We start from the raw sequence: 19459 nt of genomic DNA, 5'->3' as shown, positions 1-19459 counted from the left end.
TTAAGAGTTACATGTAAAACTGCAAAGCATTTCTCCCTGTTGCCCTTTTATAGTGAACATCATGCCAAGGCTTCTTCCATTGCTTTAAGAGCACATAGATCTCAAATAACATGGCTGAACTGCAAAATGCACAAAGTAAACATAGGATAAGCCTCTTTAATGTCATTTAGCCTGGAATAGCAAGAAATGGCTGTTCTTTGATATTTGCATATGTAATTCAGATGATTCTGATCAATTCAACCTTTTCTCAATAGTAGGTATTCAAATGTCTACAAACAATTGTATGAATATCAATAATTCAACAAATAACAGGTTATGGCAGCCTGTAATGTGAAAATCCGTATATGAATATAAGGCTTATGGAAGCAATTTCCTATTTCTTATACTTTCTGGTGTGAGTGAAAAAAAGGGGACTAAAATATTTTTAAATGGAAATGCATAGAGAACAAAGGGTAACATTTGAGTTCAATTTTTAATAGCTTTTCATTTTTATTGAGAAACACAGGCAGAAATGGGAAAATTCACATAAAAACAGCTCTAAGTGCATGGATTCTTTTTGCATATATTCATCAGTTGCTTGTGTGTGACCAGAAATATATGAGTCATTTGCATTAAAAGATAGCCTGTGCTTAGTCACTCAGTCATGTCTGACTCTTTGCGATGTGATGCCAGACTCCTCTGTCCATGGGACTTCCCAGGCAAAAATACTGGAGTGGGTTGCCATTTCCTTCTCCAAGGAGTCTTCCCAACCCTGGGATCGAACCCAGGTCTCCTGTATTGCAGGCGGATTCCTCACCATCTGAGTCACCAGGAAAGCCTAAAAGATAGCCTTAGTGGAGACAAATAGGTTGAGCAGCAAGGGTCTGGGTAATGACTATTGCAGTGACAACTTGCAGTGTTACTGCTTAGGGAGGCAGCAATGTGGTAGGGAAGGAGCACTGCTCTGGAACTTAGGTGAGCTCCTGTTTATTACACTAGTTCTCAATTGGTGAACTGGTAATGTGGGTAAAACCTCAGGCAAATAATTTAGTTGCTTTTAGAAGAGGTCACCCCTGATAGATTGTTGGTAGTTACTTGCTTCAACAATGGAGGAAAAGAAATTGCTATCTAAAAGTCACAGCAATCCAGTTGTGAAAATATTTTTACATTGGAAAGCTGTCTTCAGGTAAAACCTCTCAGGTTATTTTGTGCACCATCACATTTCCATGTGTGTATGTATATGTATGTGTGTAGAAACAAAAATGAAGAACTTTAATCCTTTGCATTTATCACCTCAGCCTATCAAGGCTATTTGAATCATAATCCTATTACGTAAGATAAATAACTGCTGAAACTTAGCTTGAAGGATTTTGAGCATAATCTTGCTAGCATGTGAAAAGAATTCAGTTGTATGGTAGTTTGAACATTCTCTGGCGCTGCCTTTCTTTGGGATTGGAATGAAAACTGACCTTTTCTAGTCCTGTGGCCACTGCTGAGTTTTCCAAATTTGCTGGCATATTGAGTGCAACACTTTAACAACATCATCTTTTAGGATTTGAACTAGCTCAGCTGGAATTCCATCACCTCCACTAGCTTTGTTCATAGTGATGCTTCCTAAGGCCCACTTTACTTCACACTCCAGAATATCTGGCTCTAGATGAGTGACCACACCATCATGGTTATTCAGGCCATTAAGACCTTTTTTGTATAGTTCTTCTGTGTATTCTTGCCACCTCTTTTTAGTCTCTTCTGGTTCTGTTATGTCCTTACCATTTCTGTCCTTTATTGTGCCTATCTTTACATGAAATGTTCCCTTGGTATCTCTACTTTTCTTGAAGATGTCACCAGTCTTTCCCATTCTGTTTTTTTTCTCTGTTTCTTTGCATTGTTCACTTAAGGCTTACTTATCTCTCCTTGCTATTCTCTGGAACTCTGCATTGTTGGATATATCTTTCCCTTTCTCCTTTGCTAGGCTTCCCATTATGTCATCAGTGAAGTCACTTATAGAATCTTGACTAACACAGGGACAGAGCAACATAAAACATAACTAGAGAGACCATTCTCCTGATTTCCTGTTTTCTGGAAAGAAGCCAATGAGACTAATGTTTTCCTTTATAATTTGTACGCATATGTCATGAATTTTATCTTTTGTAACTTATTCAACCAGGGACAGGCTCTGTAGCCAAAGGTAATTTTCTGTAGCAGCATTCTCAACTCAGTAAATTGTGACCCATATATAGTTTGCTTAGCTCTGATATTGCTAAAAAAATGAACTGTCACCATGGTGGACCCTTTCATCAAAAGGGAGACCAACAGATTCTAAGTTGGCTTTGCTATGAATTCTATCTAAATATGGCATTTCATGTTCACTTGTGACTAGCACAATCCGAACATTTGTCTTGAGGCATTTTCAGTGTGTGATATGGAGGGAAATATAGCTGGAGTGAAGAATAAGGATAAATAATAGGAAAAAAGAGGGTATATAGAGAATGCTGCTGCTGCTAAGTCACTTCAGTCGTGTCCGACTCTGTGCGACCCCATAGACGGCAGCCCACCAGGCTCCCCCGTCCCTGGGATTCTCCAGGCAAGAACACTGGAGTGGGCTGCCATTTCCTTCTCCAATGCATGAAAGTGAAAGTGAGGTCGCTCAGTCGTGCCCGACTCTGTGCGACCCCATAGACAGCAGCCCACCAGGCTTCGCCGACCCTGGGATTCTCCAGGCAAGAACACTGGAGTGGGTTGCCATTTCCTTCTCCAATGCATGAAAGTGAAAAAGTGAAAGTGAAGTTGCTCAGACGCGTCTGACTCTTCGCGACCCCATGGACTGCAGCCTACCAGGCTCCTCCATCCATGGGATTTTCCAGGCAAGAGTACTGGAGTGGGGTGCCATAGAGAGGTTAAATAATGATTTTGGGTAAAATCACTAGTGTAGGCAGCGAGAGATACCCACCTTTCTGGAGTTGGCAAGATGATAGCATCACCTAATGCTACTGTTGGTTCATAAGAGTTACTTATGTAATTGGAATGATGACATATTTTTCCAAGTATCCATAAGGCATAGTTGTGAAAGTGGTGAGATATTACCTTTGATTTTTTTTTGTTACTTTCCATTATATATGTCAAATGACCCCATCAACTTAGAAACCATTGTAATGAAATGTACTATTTTTTGGATATATTTAATTCATTAAAATTTAGGAAACCTTTGCTCATACAGAACTCTTAGAAGGATTGACCTTTGTTTTCTTTTAATATGCTTATAGGTTTATTGAAAATACTTAAAGTTTTAATTCAAGTGCAATTTGTTGTGCAATTTGAGGCTACCCTCTTAGTTATTCTTGTGAAAGTAATCTTTCCAATATTTATTTTTTACTGAGAATCTTTCATGTGCCAAAAAAAGTTACTTTAATGTGTAATTTAATTTAATCAATATAGCCACCAGTAAGACTTGCATGGAGAAACAGTGGAAACAGTGTCAGACTTTATTTTCGGGGGCTCCAAAATCACTGCAGATGGTGAGTGCAACCATGAAATTAAAAGATGCTTACTCCTTGGAAGGAAAGTTATGGCTAACCTAGATAGTGTATTAAAAAGCAAAGATATTACTTTGCCAACAAAGGTCCATCTAATCAAGGCTATGGTTTTTCCAGTGGTCATGTGTGGATGTGAGAGTTGGACTGTGAAGAAAGTTGAGCACCGAAGATTTGATGCTTTTGAACTGTGGTGCTGGAGAAGAGTCTTGCGAGTCCCTTGCACTGCAAGGAGATCCAACCAGTCCATTCTGAAGGAGATCAGCCCTGGGATTTCTTTGGAAGGAATGATGCTAAAGCTGAAACTCCAGTACTTTGGCCACCTCATGTGAAGAGTTGACTCATTGGAAAAGACCCTGATGCTGGGAGGGACTGGGGGCAGGAGAAGGGGATGACAGAGGATGAGATGGCTGGATGGCATCACCAACTCGATGGACATGAGTTTGAGTGAAGTCCAGGAGTTGGTGATGGACAGGGAGGCCTGGCTTGCTGCAATTCATGGGGTTGCAAAGAGTCGGACACGACTGAGCAACTGAACTGGAGTGAAGACTGGCATTACTGTCACCAATGTACAGATAAGGTAATTGAAGAGGAGTTAATTAACATCCGTAAATCACACAGCTAGTAAGTTCTATTTCCCATATTTAAATTTTTATTTTCCAATTTCTGAATGCTTTACACTATTCTATGCTTTCATTCCCATTTGTATCACAAGAAACTTTGTTAAACACTGGTTGAAAAATATTTACTCATGCTAATACTTTTACTTGGATCAGTGATATGACGTCAGTAACATCAACAGCATCATCATCAACAACAGCAATAACAAGGAATGTGTTAGCTTTGTGAAGACTGGTGATCCCAGGGTGGTTTATAGTGATTACAACTTTCTAAGCCACAAAAGTGACACAATCTCCAGTATTTGGAGCATGATTAGGACTCGGTTAACACTTGTTAAATAAGCAGATGAAATGCCCCAACACTGTTTTGAGCATAAGCGTGTAGAGGAGAGAAGTTGTTTTGTTTCACTGTTTTCAACTGGCAACAAGGAAAGTTTCTTCATACATCCCATGTTCTGAAAATCAGAGTATCTTTAGTAGTGCTCCCAGAAGTATTCTTTGTCACTGCCACAGTGTTGACTCTGAACCTTGGGAGTTCCCTGTGTTTGGAATCTGAAACCGGTCCTGTACACAGAGGGTAAGGGGAGACTGAAGAAAGAAGCAGGCCTTCCCTAGATTGGTAGGTGGCAGTTTTATAGGCACAGAAACTTACACGTAAGGCTTCTTGTGGGTGGCCACAAGACAAGTTGATTGCTGCACCCACCTGCCTGAGTCATAAAAGTTTATATAGCAGCCTTAGTTAAATTCAGTCATATATACTATCCGGATGGTCTCAACAACACATTATGCTTTCAAGACTTTGAAGCCTACTATGGGAGCAGTGGGCAGAGAGTACATTCCAAGCCCAATGGATGGGCTGAGGAACCTCTGGTTGCCCAGAGTCCAGATTGCAGGTCAACCAGCGGTCATCTCCTTTCAGTGACCTCCTCCAACACAAAATCCTTTCCCAGCAAGAATAAGAACAAAGGGATATTGCTTATGCTTTTCCTGTAACTGCAGTAAATTTTAGTTGGTTGTCTCATGATATGATATGTAAACGCATCTTAACAGTCTCTGTTGCTAAAAGAATCCATGGAAACCTGGAGAGACAAAAAGTACCAGACAAATGATGTCCTCAAACTGATTTTTTAAATTTTATGACTAGAAAACTAAAGTATTGCCAGGAAATACAATCAAAGTCACATTTTACTAGGAGCAAGCACTTCTTTGACCAAAAGATCAATGTGCAGTCAAAACTTTTATCAGAGGTAGAATTAATAGATAAACACTTAAAAGGTAGCTTAAAAATTCATATTGAAATGAATATAAGGCAGATAAACCAGACCAAAGTATAACAGGGCAGTTGAATCACTATTCCAAACACTTTCTACCTATTGCCCTTTATAAGGCTTTTCTACTCTTTGGCTCAGAGTACTCAAAAGGTTGGTGGCCTGCCAACCAGGAAAATTCCCTGGTGGACTTGGCATGTGAATTCTTAAAACGTACTGCAGTAGGGAAGGTTGAAGATATGGAGTATCCTGAAGTTTCAAAGGCATTTTACATTAGATAACAATTCAGTTTTGGCTGATACAATGGTTTTCACATTAATTTATATGTTTTGCAAATAGTACCTATATATTGAACATTACATGTATCCACCAGTATAGTATAGATAATATCACTGCTTTAAAAATCCTACATATTCCAACTATTCATACCTTCCTTCCCTCTAACCCCCAGCAACTACTATTTCCATAGTTTTGCCTTTTCTCACATGTCATATAGTTGCAATCCTATAATATAAAAGCTGAAGGAAGCCAGACTATGTTATCCCAAAGTATGCCTCTTTAATGTAAAACTTATTTTGTGTTATAGGCAATTAGGAAGCAGGAAACTCACAGAAAAACCGCCTAGTTTGTACCTAAAAGGAAGGATATAAATTCTTCTTTACTGGAGATAGAATCTTTTGAGCCCAGAGACAGCACCAGAGGAATCTGTAGGAAAAGCCTTACTCCTTACATATATTTACTTCCCACAGTTTGCCACCCTTGGAAACCTAAAGCTGCTTTCCTTTCTTTATCCTGTCATTTGTCAACAAATACATTGTTTTTTGTTGAATATGCAATATGTGCTGGAATTCTAAGCTGCCATTTTGAGTTACTTTGGGTTAGGTTTCTCCCTCATGCTGTGTGCTGTATATGTTAAATCTGTTTTTCTCTTGTTAATCTTATATTACAGCAGTGTCAAGAAGGAATCCGGAAGGGTAGAGGGCAAATATTTCTCCTTCCCTACTAGCCTTTCTAATTGGCTTCTTTCACTAAGTAATGCTTATTTAGGTTTACTCTATACTTTTTCATGGTTCAATAGCACATTTATTTTTAGTGCTGAATAATATCCTATTGTCTAGATGTACCACAGATTATTAATCCACTAACCTACTGGAGGACATCTCGACTGTTTCCAAGTTTTAGCTATTATGAATAAAATTTATACATGTCTGTGTGCAGTTTTTAGTTTGAACATGTTTTCAACTCTTTTGGGTAAATACCAGGAAACATGGTTGTTGGATCATATGATAAGAGTACCTTTAGTTTTGTAGCCTGTGTGCTTAGTCACCTGGAGAAGGCAATGGCACCCCACTCCAGTACTCTTGCCTGGAAAATCCCATGGATGGAGGAGCCTGGTGGGCTGCAGTCCATGGAGTCGCTAGGAGTCAGACACGACTGAGCGACTTCACTTTCACTTTTCACTTTCATGCATTGGAGAAGGAAATGGCAACCCACTCCAGTGTTCTTGCCTGGAGAATCCCAGGGATGGCAGAGCCTGATGGGCTGCCATCTATGGGGTTGCAGAGTTGGACACGACTGAAGTAACTTAGCAGCAGCAGCAGTGCTTAGTCACTCAGTCATGCCCAACTTTCTTGTGACCCTGGTGGACGTAGCCCATCAGGCTTCTCTGTCCATGGGATTTCTCAGGCAAGAATACTCGAGTGGGTTGCTCTTTCCTTTTCCAGTGGATCTTCCCAACCCAGGGATCAAACACAGGTCTCCTGCACTGCAGGTGGCTTCTTTACCGTCTGAGCCACCAGGGAAGCCCAATACTGCCAAATTTTCTCCAAAAGTGGTTGTACTATTTCACCTTTCTACTGGCAGTGAATGAGAGTTCCTGTTGTTCCACACCCTCACCTGCCTTTGGAGTTGTTAGTGCTTTGGATTTTTGGTCATTTTAATATCTCATTATTTTAATTTGCATTTCCCTGATCACAGATAATATGGGACATCTTTTCATATGTTTATTTTCCATCTGTGTATTTTCTTTGGTGAGGTGTCTATTAAGATTTTTCACCTATTTTTAAATCGAGTTTTCTTATTATTGAGTTTTAAGAAGGTTCTTTGTATATTTTACATAATAGTCCTTCAGATGTATCTTTTGAAGAGATTTTTCTCCAAATCTGTGACTTGTCTTCGTAGGCTATTGACATTGACTTCCTAAAAGCAGAAAATTTTAAATGAATGAGGTCTAGCTGATCAATTTTTTGCATGAATTGTGCCTTTATTAGTGTTCTATCTAAAAAAGTCAGCACCATACCCAAATTACATTATTTGGGAACAAAGACAGTTTTATTTCTTCCTTCTCAGTTTGTATACTTTTGATTTTCTTCTCCTGTTTTTTTTTTTTGCATTAGCTGCATTACTATGATATTGAAAAGGAATAGTAAGAGGGGACGTTCTTGTTGAAAAGCTTCTAATTTCTCACAGTGTGTGTGTGTGTGTGTGTGTGTGTGTGTTTTTGGTTTTCATTGTCAAGATGTGGAAGTTCCCCTCTTCATAGTTTACTGAGTTTTTTTTAAATTATGGGTATTAGATTTTATCGGATGGTTTTTCTGCATCTATTTATGTGATAATATGATTTTCATTTTTTAGTTTATTGATGTGATGGATTACATTAATTGATATTTAAATGTTTAAGCAGCCTTCTGTATTTAGGATAAATCTCACTTGGTCACATTATATGATTCTTTTATATGTTGTTGAATTCTATTTGCTAATATTTTGTTGAGGATTTTATATACCTATGTTCATGAAAAATTAAAAGATGCTTACTCCTTGGAAGAAAAGTTATGACCAACCTAGATAACATATTAAAAAGTAGAGACATTAGTTGCCAACAAAGGTCTGTCTAGTCAAGGCTATGGTTTTTCCAATAGTCATGTATGGATGTGAGCTATGGGCTTCCCTCGTAGCTCAGTTGGTAAAAAAAAAAAAAAATCCTCCTGCAATGCAGAAGACCTTGGTTTAATTCCTGGGTCGGGAATTGGACTATAAAGAAGGCTGGGCACCAAAGAATTGATGCTTTTGAACTGTGGTGTTGGAGAAGACACTTGAGAATCCCTTGGACTGCAAGGAGATCCAACCAGTCCATCCTAAAAGAGATTAGTCCTGGGTATTCATTGGAAGGACTGAGGTTGAAGCTGAAACTCCAATACTTTGGCCACCTGATGTGAAGAACTGACTCATTGGAAAAGACCCTAATGCTGGGAAATATTGAAGGCAGGAGGAGAGGGGACGACAGAGGATGAGATGGTTGGATGGCATCACTGACTCAATGGACATGAGTTTGAGTAAACTCTGGGAGTTGGTGATGGACAGGGAGGCCTGGTATGCTGCAGTCCATGGGGTCACAAAGAGTTGTAAACGACTGAGCAACTGAACTAAACTGAACTGTTGGGGCTTCCCTCATAGCTCAGTTGGTAAAAAATCCGCCTGCAATGCAGGAGACCCCAGTTCAATTCCTGGGTTGGGAAGATCCCCTGGAGAAGGGATAGGCTACCCACTCCAGCATTCTTGGGTTTCCCTTGTGGCTCAGCTGGTAAAGAATCGCCTGCAATGCAGGAGACCTTGGTTCAATCCCTGGGTTGGGAAGATCCCCTAGAGAAGAGAAAGGCTACCCACTCCAGTATTCTAGCCTGGAGAGTTCCATGGACTCTCCAGTATGGTCCATGGGGTTGCAAAGAGTCGGACACTACTGAGCGACGTTCACTGTTCACTGAACTGATGTTCATGAGAGATACTGGTCTTTTCCTGTAATGTCTTTATTTGATTTTGATATTACAGTAATTCTGGCCTTATAGAATAAGTTAGGAAATACTGCTTCTATCTTTTGAAAGAGATATTAAAGATTAATATAATTTTTTTTCTTAAATGCTCAGAAGACTTAACCAGTGAACCCATCTGGTCCTAGTCCTTTCTGTTTTGAAAAGTAGATTATCGATTCAATTTCTACAAATGATGTAGGCCTATTCAGATTGTTTATTTCTTCTTGTGTGAGTTTTTACAGATTGTATCTTTCAAGAAATTTTTCCATTTCATGTAGGTTATCAAATGAGTATGGATAGAGTTGTTTCCACTATTCCTTTATTATCCTTTTCTTGTTGTTACTGATTTCTAGATTTGTTTGTGACTTTGATCAAATCTCTTTACTTCTTTTTGCTTTGGTTTCTTCCTTTATGAAATGGAAATTATTATGCTAATCTTGTAGAACTCTTGCAAGGATCAGCAATGAGGAACTTAAAATGACTTACACAGAATAGGTGTCAATAAATTATAACTGCTATTGTACTATGATCTGAGAGAATTTGTTTTCTCACAGGACATTTTCTTGTTATTTTTAAAAGGCTATTTAAATTAAAAAAAAAAGGCTATTTGAGGATAATAGTCTCAAGTGTTTAAAATCCTTTTCTTATGTTGAGAGAAGATAACAGAAATAGATGGTTCCTCATAATTTCAGTTTAAGCTTCTTGAAGCTCTGATGATTTCTAATTTTCCCAATGAAGGCCTGAAAGGTGGTACATCATCAGTATAAATTTTTGTATAACAATTTGGTACTAACCATACCAGTAATCCATAGGAATCTTAGTCCAGTTTCTGCAATCATATTTTCTTGAATGACATATGAAATGTTTTTTAGAAATAGTGAATTAAATGAAGAGATTGGTCTATTAAAATAAATTTTGTATAAATGTTAAAAGTGGAACTCATTAGTTTTTTTTCATTTTCTTTACTAATGTTTAATAATTATTATTATGTCATAAAAATTTATGCTCATCCTGCTTAATTGGGAAAAAACAGAAAGAATACAGAAGAGAAGAATACTCATAATGTCTTAAGCAGAGGGATCTACCAAAATATTTTATAGTTTGTAGTAGTAAGAATATGTTAGATTATCTTACAATAACAAATAAACTGCACCCACAAGTGGTTTAAAACAGCAGTGTTTATTTCTCGCTAGTGCTAAATGTAAAGCAAAGATGGGCAGTAGGCCTATGCCTGCAGTATTCACTCAAGAGATATAGGCTGGTAGAGTTTCTACCACTTTTTAGAATACTAAATTCTCCAGACGAGACTTTAAAGTTTGATAACTGGGAAAGTAACTATGCAAAATCATGAACTGGCTTCTAAATATTCCTGCCTAGAAACTACAGATGTTATTTTTGTTCACTCTATTGGCCAGATATCACGTTAATATGGTCAAGTGTCACTTCAAGGAGACAGGGAGGTGCACCCTTTCCTTGTGCCTAGAAGGAGAAAGGTGCTGAAAATATTAGCAGTCACTTAGTTTGAGCAAACTTGAGAGAGTGAAGGACAGGGAAGCCTGGTGTGCTGCAGTCCATGGAGTCCCAAAGAGTCAGACACAACTTAGTGACAGAACAACAGCAAAATTGTCTAAGTGGGCTATATATATTGGGTTGGCCAAAGGGTTCATTTGGGCTTTTCTGTAAAATGGTATGGAAAAACCCAAAAACCTTTTTGGCCAACCCAATATTTCTAGATTTTTTATTGTGTACCTGTGTAAGTATCCATTCATGCAATTGACATCTTACTATAAGAGTTGATTTCTGCCAATTTTTACTTAAGACATGGTAAATATTTTCCCATATCAGTAAACATTCTTCAACCTTATTTTTTGTTATATCACTTACATGTACAAAATGTTTTATTTTTTTTTATTAATCCAAAACTGGTGGTATTTAACATGTTTCCAATTTTAGGTATCCTATACAATACCACTGTAAAAGCCATATTCATAAATATTTGTCCAAACTGGGTTTTCTTCAGGATAAATTCTCTTATGTACAACAAGTATATCAAAGGATATGAGTATTATAAAAGCCACTAAAGCCATTGACCTACCTCTTGAGAAACCTGTATGCAGGTTAGGAAGCAACAGTTACAATTGGACATGGAAGAACAGAATGGTTCCAAATAGGAAAGGCAGTATGTCAAGGCTGTATATTGTCACCCTGGTTATTTAACTTCTATGCAGAGTACATCATGAGAAATGCTGGGCTGAAAGAAGCACAAGCTGGAATCAAGATTTCCAGGAGAAATACCAATAAGCTCAGATATGCAGATGACACCACCTTTATGGCAGAAAGTGAGGAACTAAAGAGCCTGTTGATGAAAGTGAAAGAGGAGAGTGAAAAAGTTGGCTTAAAGCTCAACATTCAGAAAACTAAGATCATGGCATCTGGTCCCGTCACTTCATGGCAAATAGATGGGGAAACAGTGGAAACAGTGGCTAACTTTATTTTTTTGGTGGGGGGGGGGGGCTCCAAAATCACTGCAGATGGTGATTGCAGCCATGAAATTAAAAGACACTTACTCCTTGGAAGGAAAGTTATGATCAACCCAGACAGCATATTACAAAGCAGAGACATTATTACTTTGCCAACAAAGGTCCATCTAGTCAAGGCTATGGTTTTTCCAGTGGTCATGTATGGATGTGAGAGTTGGACTATTAAGAGGGCTGAGCACTGAAGAATTGATGCTTTTGAACTGTGGTGTTGGGTAAGACTCTTGAGATTCCCTTGGACTACAAGGAGATCCAACCAGTCCATCCTAAAGGCGATCAGTCCTGAGTGTTCATTGGACGGACTGAGGTTGAAGCTGAAACTCCAATATTTGGGCCACCTGATGTGAAGAACTGACTCATTTGAAACAACCCTGATGCTGGGAAAGATTGAGGGCAGGAGGAGAAGGGGATGGCAGAACATGAGATGGTTGGATGGCATCACCGACTCAATGGACACGAGTTTTAAGTAAACTCTGGGAGTTGGTGATGGACAGGGAGGCCTGGCGTGCTGTGGTTCATGGGGTTGCAAAGAATTGGACACTACTGAGTGACTGAACTGAACTGAACTGAAGCCATTGAAGTATTATAAAAGTCATTTCATTCTTACTGTACCTTTTCTGTCTTTGTATTTCAAGTCATGTTCTATATGCCACAGCAGAATTCCAGAATAAGAAAAATAAATGTCTATTATATCATTTTTTCTCATTTTCATGGAAATCTGAAGATACTAGTATACATGGTCCAGTTGATTGTTAAGTTATAATTACTGCATATTGAAAATGATAACTATAAACCAAAGATTTATGATTAGGTTACATTGTAGGAAAGGTCCCTGATTAGGCAAAGCTAGTGCCAATGCAGGTAGACATAAGAGATGCAAGTTTGATCCCTAGGTGGGAAAATCCCCTGGAGAAGGGCATGGCAACCCACTCTAGTATTCTTGCCTGGAGAATTCCATGGACCAGCGGATCCTGGTAGGCTACAGTCCATAGGGTCACACAGAGTCAGACATGACTGAAGTGACTTAGCATGCACGCATGCACAAGGAGACTAAAAATGTACACTTCACAGTAGTTTTCTTCTGTATAGATTTTGTAAAGAGCTTGTAATGTTTTACCCATTTTAAATCAAATAATGTCTCATTTTCCTCTATATATTCTTTCCCTGTACCTCTATAAGAACAGATAATCTTACAAACAATAGCAAATGTATTAAATTAGGGATTTGTACTAAAGCAGCACAATGAAAATGAAACTGTGAGCATATGGCATTTCTTGCTTATGATGCCAGGTAATAGCAATATATTTTGCTTTATGGTCAACTCGGGGGATGTAAACTATTACAAACATAGTGGTCCTGTTTTGCATTTTCAAAAGTTGCCATTTGGCCAAGTGTTGTGACCAAATTTAATGAATTTTATATAAACTTGTAAAATCTAGAACTTTGAGACTCTTGAAGTGTGTTATAGTTTCCCTGTTTAGGACCTAGAAATAGCATACTTTAATCTAGCAAATTGTAACAGAATCAAGTTGAAAACTTAGAAATCAAGAATTAAAAGTTAAAGATGTAGAAAGTAACATTTTAGAAATGATTCTATGCCTAAGTCAAAAGATGTTTAACTATATTACGTTTCTTCAGAATTAGCCATTTTTATAACTATTGAATGGAGAGGTAGTGATCTAAACATATTACTCAAAAATTTGTATAGTGCCAATTTATTTTATAACAGCATAATTTAGGGTGATTAGATAACTATTATTTGTGAATGAAAGTTTCTATGTGCAATAAATAGTTGATTCTCTGATCCTTTGTGGAAAATGAATAAAGTTGGGAGAGTTAGCTAATTTTTTTTATGTCCTTAAATGGTTCTTACTATAACTATATTTATGAAGATATCAAGTCTGTTTTCAAAGGCTAAGTGCTATCCTATTGAGATTTTTATCATATTTGTATTTTATTCGTCACAAATGACAGTTCCATCCACTCAGGTAATTTTGGACACACAAACATGCACATGTGCACACACACATACATACATACAAACTCACACACACCATTTTAAAAGTGGTTGAATTGACCTGATAAACTTAAATATTATTTATTGAATCAGTCAAATATATTTTTGTACTTACTATGTACCAGATGCTGTTAGATGTGCTAGTATTATTGAAGACACTGTTGTTATTGACAGCTAGTAGGGGAAACATAATAAACTTATACACACATGTATATTCTATGTAAAGTGAAGATAAGCTTATGAAGAAAACTAGGATAGGGGAATTAAAAATCAGTGTGTGTTTGTAGTGGAGGGGAGTTCTATTTTCTATAGGGTGATCATAGAAATCTTCTCTAACATATAGTCTACTGACCTTTGATAAAGAGCAAAGACAATTCAATGGAGAAAGGATAGCCTTTTCAATAAGAAATGGTGCTGATCATCCACATGCACAAGAAAAAAGAATTTAGAAACTGACCTATAAAATTTGCAGAAACTGAATCAAAATGTATCATAGATCTAAATATTAAACACCAAACCATAAAACTTAGAGATAAAATGAGAAAATCTAGATAATCTCAGGTTTGGCAATAAGTATTTATAGATACAACACCCGAACCATGATCTGTATAGAATAAAACTGATAATGTGAATTTCATTTAAAATGTCTACTGTGTTGAAGTTACAGTTAAGAAAATGGAAAGACAAGCCACATAGTGGAAGAAAATATTTACTGAAAAGACTTGTATCCAAAATATATAAAGAAATCTTAAAACTTAACAATAAGAAGATAAACAACCCACTTTAAAAAATGGGCAAAAATCTGAAAAACATCTCGTAAAGAAGATATACAGATACCGTCTCCTAAAGAATATATACAGAAAAGATATTCAACATCATATGCCATTGGGCTGTGCTTAGTTGCTCAGTCATGTCTGACTCTTTGTGACCCCATGGACTGGAGCCCCCCAGGTTCCAGGATTCTCCAAGAAAGAACACTGGGGTGGGTTGCCGTGTCCTCCACCAGAGGATCTTCCAAACCCAGGGATCAAACCCAGGTCTTCCACATTGCAGGTGGATTCTTTACCATCTGAGCCACCGGGGAACCCCAAGAATACTGGGGTGGGTAGCTTATCCCTTCTCCAGGGGAACTTCTCTACCCAGGAATCAAACAGGGGTCTCCTGCCATTATGTAATTTCAAACTGAGACAACTGTGGGATACCACTACATACCTATTAGAATAATCAAAATCCAAAACACTAAGAAGATGAAATGCTGGCAAGAATGTGGAGCAGCAGCAACAGAAATGCAAAATGATATAGCTGCCTTTGGAAGGTAGTTTGGTACTTTCTTACAAAGATAAACATAATTTTACCTTACTACCCAGCAATTTTGCTCCCAGCTTTTTCCCAAATAAGCTGAAAATGTATGTCCATACAAAAACATGCATACAAATGTTTATAGTAGCCTTATTTATAATTGTCAAAAATTGAAGCAACCAAAATATTTTCCAGTGAACGAATAAACAGATTGTGGTATTTTCATGCAATGGAGTACTGTTCAGTGATAAAAAAATAAATGAGGTATCAAGCCATGAAAAACATGGAAGAATGTTAAATGCATCATCCTAAGTGAAAGCAGTGAGTCTGAAAAGTATAAAAACTGTATGATTCCAACTATATGGAATTTTGCAAAATGCAAAATTATTGAGGCAGTTAAAAGATCAGTGGTTGCAGAGGTTTGGTGTCAGAGGAGGAAGGAGGAATAGGTGGAAAACAGGGATTGTTAGGGCCGTGAACTGTTCTTTATGATGTAAGAGTGGATATATCATAATACACATTTTCCAAAACCAATAGAATTGTGCAGCTCATAGTGAATCCTAATGCAAACATTTAACTTAGTTGATAATCAGTATCTGTATTGATTCATAAGTTGTAACAAGTGAATCAAACGGATTCATTTTGATATTTGGCAAAACTAATACAATTATGTAAAGTTTAAAAATAAAATTAAAAAAAAATAATATGAACAATTTGGCAGGATGGTAGTGAGGTTTAAGGATACTCCCTGTACTTTATACTCAGTTTTTTTAAAACTGTTGTAAAAGTAGTCTATTAATTAAAAAAAGACTTTTATTGAGCTATGAATAGAAACAAATTTCCTTAATCTGATATAGGGTGTCAGAAATTATACCAGATACCATACTTAATGATAAAATATTAAAAGCTTTCACACTCAGACTGAGAATAATAACAGTTACATTAATGATCACTATTATGATATTAGAATATTGAAAAAATTTTTCCTAAAAGTACTACTAGCCAGGGCAATAGGGAAAGAAAAAAGTATTAAGATGGTGAAGGAAAATAATAACAAATCAGTTTCCATAGACAGTATGAAGATGATTTTAAAAATCAAGAAGATCAAGTACTATTAGCCAGGATGTGAAATATTCCACATGACAGAAAGAAAGTAGAAAATCTTTTGGAAAATGCTTTGGCTTATATCAATTAAAGCTTAACATACACATATCCTATAACCCACTACTCTACTTCTATGTAATATACATGAAAGAAATACACATGAAAAAGAATATGCAAGAATGATCACAGCACCACTGTTTTAATAGGTGAAAAATGGAGAAAATTTTAATGTCCTTCTACAGTATGAATAATAGACAACTTGTAGCATATCCATTGTAAATTCATAAAATGAAAATCTTTACATTAGGAATGGGTAGGCTGTTACAACAATCCTCAAAAATGTAAAATTGAGTGAAAGAATACAGACAGTGGTATGCATGCTGTATGATTCCATCCATGTAATTCTCAAAATTAGACAAAATTGAGATGTAAAGCAGAAAGGTGAAGAGAAGAGATTTTGGTTGGGTTGGTGCTTATATAAATATGTTCATAGTGATAATTAATAAAGCTGTACCTTTTGTACTTTTAAAATATATGTCTACATTAATACTCTATAAATTTATAACAGAAACATTAATATTTATATTAATATGTAATACTATAGTTTAAAGCACTTAACAACTCTTCATAATTGTCTCCATGTAAGTTTACTTATACATACATATGAGTGTGTGTGTGTATATATTTGAATTAACACCATATTTCCAAATTTATACCATTTTCCAGGCCTGGGTCTACAGTGCAAATCAAAGGAAGATTGTACTTTGTTATGTTCAGCACTTTACCAAGAATTGCTCAGCAGTAATGCCACAACAGCAATAGAATTTGTGACATTTAATGTGGCAAAACAAAATATTCCTATCAGTGTGAATCTGTAGATCTCATATATTGATTTTAAATATAGGTGCAAGCATCTGATTACATACTCCATTATATAATGTGGAAGAGTGATACTTGGTCATCTATATAGTAAAAATACAGTGAAAAATTCTAGAGGTTTTTATTTTTTGATGGTCCTAGATCTTGGTTGCTGCGTGTGGGCTTTCTTTAGTTGCAGTGAACAAGGGCTACTCTTTGTTGTGGTGGGTGGCCTTCTCATTGCTGTGGCTTTTCTTGTTGCGAAACACAGGCTCTAGAGCACATGGGCTTCAGTGGTTGTGTGTGGGCTCAGTAGTTGCACCCTCTGGGCTCTAAAGAGCTGACTCAGTAGTTGTGGCACACGGGCTTCAGTTGGCTGCAGCACGTGTGATCTTGCCGGACTAGGGAACAAACCCTTGTCCCCTGCATTGGCAGGCAGATTCTTAACCATGGTACCACCGGGGAAGTCCAAAGTACATTGTTTTTATTATTTTTTAAAAAGTTTACATGAGCTGATGTAAAGTTAAAGGCAGAATAAAACATACATAGAACATAAACATGGAAAACATAAGGAAAAAAGAAGAAACCTTGAGAATTAAACCATGGAGTCCAAAGCAGGAATGAAAGAGAATAGAGGGGATGACAGTTTTTTTTTTTTTTTTTTTCAAAGAGAGAATAGGAAAGAAAGATGCCAAAGCTTTAAAATGGATATAACGCATATATATGGAATTTAGAAAGATGGTAACAATAACCCGGTGTACGAGACAGCAAAAGAGACACTGATGTATAGAACAGTCTTATGGACTCTGTGGGAGAGGGAGAGGGTGGGAAGATTTGGGAGAATGGCAATGAAACATGTAAAATATCATGTAGGAAACGAGTTGCCAGTCCAGGTTCGATGCACGATGCTGGATGCTTGGGGCTAGTGCACTGGGACGACCCAGAGGGATGGTATGGGGAGGGAGGAGGGAGGAGGGTTCGGGATGGGGAACACATTTATACCTGTGGCGGATTCATTTTGATATTTGGCAAAACTAATACAAAGTTTATTTATTTATTTTTTTATTTATTTATTTTTTCTAATTTTATTTTATTTTTAAACTTTACATAATTGTATTAGTTTTGCCAAATATCAAAATGAATCCGCCACAGGTATACATGTGTTCCCCTCCTGAACCTCCTCCTCTTCCCTCCCATACCATCCCTCTGGGTCATCCCAGTGCACTAGCCCCAAGCATCCAGTATCGTGCATCGAACCTGGACTGGCATCTTGTTTCATACATGATATTTTACATGTTTCAATCCCATTCTCCCAAATCATCCCACCCTCTCCCTCTCCCACAGAGTCCATAAGACTGTTCTATACATCAGTGTCTCTTCTGCTGTCTCGCATAATCGGGTTATTGTTACCATCTTTCTAAATTCCATATATATGCTAATATACTGTATTTATGTTTTTCCTTCTGGCTTACTTCACTCTGTATAATAGGCTCCAGTTTCATCCACCTCATTAGAACTGATTCAAATGTATTCTTTTTAATGGCTGAGTAATACTCCATTGTGTATATGTAAAGTTTAGAAATAAAATAAAATTAAAAAAAAATAAAATGGATATAAGTATTCTACTGGAAAGGACCTATTACATGCCAAGCCATATGATTTTCATGTGTGTATGTAATTCTTTTTTTCTACCTTGTTCTAAGTGATTATATATGTGTATATGTGTGTATATACATGTGTGTGCAAATATATATCTGTATGTGTATGTGCGTGTGTGCACACACACATGGTAAATATACATATATGCTATGCTAAGTCACTTCAGTCGTGTCCGACTTTGTGTGACCCCTAGACGGCAGCCCACCAGGCTCCCCCATCCCTGGGATTCTCCAGGCAAGAACACTGGAGTGGGTTGCCATTTCCTTCTCCAATGCATGAAAGTGAAAAGAGAAAGTGAAGTCGCTCAGTCGTGTCTGACTCTTAGCGACCCCATGGACTCCAGCCTACCAGGCTCCTCCGTCCATGGGATTTTCCAGGCAAGAGTACTGGAGTGGGGTGCCATAGCCTTCTCCAAAATATACATATATAATCCCTTATATGAAGGAAAAATGAAAGAAGGATGAAGGGAGAAAAGGAGGTAAATTTTCAAGTTTTCCAGATTTCTCTCATTTCACCCAGGGCAAAAACAACAATTAGATACTGTACAAACAGGTATTAGATATTGGCTTCCCAAGTAGCACTAGTGGTAAAGAACCCTGCCTGCCAATGCAGGAGACATAAGAGATGTGGGTTCTGTCCCTGGGTTGAAAAGATCCCCTGGGGGAGTGCATAGCAACCCACTTCAATATTCTTGCCTGGAGAATCCCATGGACAGAGGAGCCTGGCAGGCTACAGTCCATGGAGTTGCAGAGATTTGGACATGACTGAGTGACTAAGCACAG

Source organism: Bos mutus, chromosome X (genome assembly GCF_027580195.1).
Source record: "Bos mutus isolate GX-2022 chromosome X, NWIPB_WYAK_1.1, whole genome shotgun sequence".
Taxonomy (NCBI): Eukaryota; Metazoa; Chordata; class Mammalia; order Artiodactyla; family Bovidae; genus Bos; species Bos mutus.
The sequence above is the reverse complement of the archived record's forward strand: the minus strand, read 5'-3'. Positions refer to the sequence as shown.